At 43.3% G+C, this 1687-nt stretch overlaps 1 pseudogene; it reads right to left on the minus strand.

The window, feature by feature from the left end:
- Positions 1 to 441: 441 nt before the first annotated feature.
- Positions 442 to 1404, minus strand: LOC135976046 (zinc finger protein 239-like; annotated as a pseudogene).
- Between the last annotated feature and the right edge of the window lie 283 nt (positions 1405 to 1687).

Genomic DNA, 1687 nt, shown 5'->3' on the forward strand with positions numbered 1-1687 from the left:
TAGGAAAAGTGATGAAGTTTAGGTCAGGTCATGAGGAAACATGTTTGATATCTCTGGCCACTATACATGAGCTATTTGTTTACTGAAAGAATAGTTGTGTATTTACATGATGATCGCTAATTCTCACTAACTCCACAGTGATGAGACCCAGGTAGATTCTATCCCAATGTAGCTACATAAGGTCACAACTATCTCCTCCACCTCCGGCTGATAGACATTCCTGGTAAAGGACACACACTTCCATGACTCATAGGACAATGGAGATGATAGAAAGCACCACAGGATCCACCCCATAGAAGGATGAGCGGCAAAAGGCAAAAGTGGGCAACTCACCTGGGGGAGTTGAGAGATGATGGTGAAGCAAATCGTGCAAACAACCTTAAAGGTCACTATGTGGGAATTAACAAAAGTATTAACTAATACAAAAATCTTTTGACATCCCTAGACAAGGTTTTTATGGTGTTTGTCTCCCTTACTGATTCTCTGATGATAGATAAGGGCGGAGCTCCGAGTGAAGTTTTTCCCACACTCAGAGCATATATACAGTCTCTCTCCTGTGTGAAGTCTCTTATGTGTAATAAGGGCTGAGCTCTGAGTGAAGCTTTTCCTGCATTCACAGCACTCATAGGGTCGCTCCCCTGTGTGGATTCTCTGATGTTTAAGAAGGGCTGAACAGTCAGTGAATTTTTTCCCGCACTCACAACAGTCATAGGGTCTCTCTCCCGTGTGGATTCTCTGATGCGTAGTAAGATCTGAGCTCTGAGTAAAGCTTTTCCCGCACTCACAGCACTCATAGGGTCTCTCCTTTGTGTGGATTCTCTGATGTTTAATAAGGACTGAGCTGTCGGTGAAGTTTTTCCCACACTCACAACATTCATAAGGTCTTTCTTCAGTGTGAAGTCTCTGATGTGTAATAAGGGCAGAGCTCTGAGTGAAACTTTCCCCACACTCGCAGCATTTATAGTGTCTTTCCCCAATGTGGATTCTCTGATGTGTAATAAGGGCTGAGCTCTGAGAAAAGCTTTTCCCGCACTCACAGCATCCATAAGGTCTCTCCCCTGTGTGGATTCTCTGATGTTTAATAAGGGTTGAGCTGTCAGGGAAGTTTTTACCACACTCACAGCATTCTTATGGTCTCTCTCCTCTGTGTATTTGCTGATGTCTAATAAGGGCTGAAGTCTGATTGAAGCTTTTCCCACACTCACAGCACTCATAGGGTCTCTTTTTTGTGTGGATTATCTCATGTCTAATAAGGCCTGAGTGGTAATTGAAATTTTTCCCACATTCAGTGCATGTATTTTTCCTCTTCCCCTTGAGGATTCTCTGCTGAGTGGTGGTTTCCTTGAGGTCCTTTTGAGTTCCCTGACAATTAATGGATTTACCAACTTTCTCCTTTAGTTCGTTTCACTGCTGCTTCTCTGGCCTGTGCTGCCTGTCACAGGCTTTACCCTGCTCATGACTCCTGGACACATTCCCTTTGGATCTTCATGATGATGCTCCACATGCTTCCACTTGTGCAGTATCTTTCTGGTCAGGATTCTGATCTGCATTCTTACCCATCATCCTGTTGGTATAAAGAGAGAAACCTCAAAAATAGGTATGGAGAAGGGGACAGCAAACCAAAGTAAGTGTTGGAGAGAAAGAAAATAAAAAAGGAAAATAAAAATCAGGAGCTGAATTTCCGCAA

The sequence above is a fragment of the Chrysemys picta genome, chromosome 16 (genome assembly GCF_011386835.1).
Source record: "Chrysemys picta bellii isolate R12L10 chromosome 16, ASM1138683v2, whole genome shotgun sequence".
Taxonomy (NCBI): Eukaryota; Metazoa; Chordata; order Testudines; family Emydidae; genus Chrysemys; species Chrysemys picta.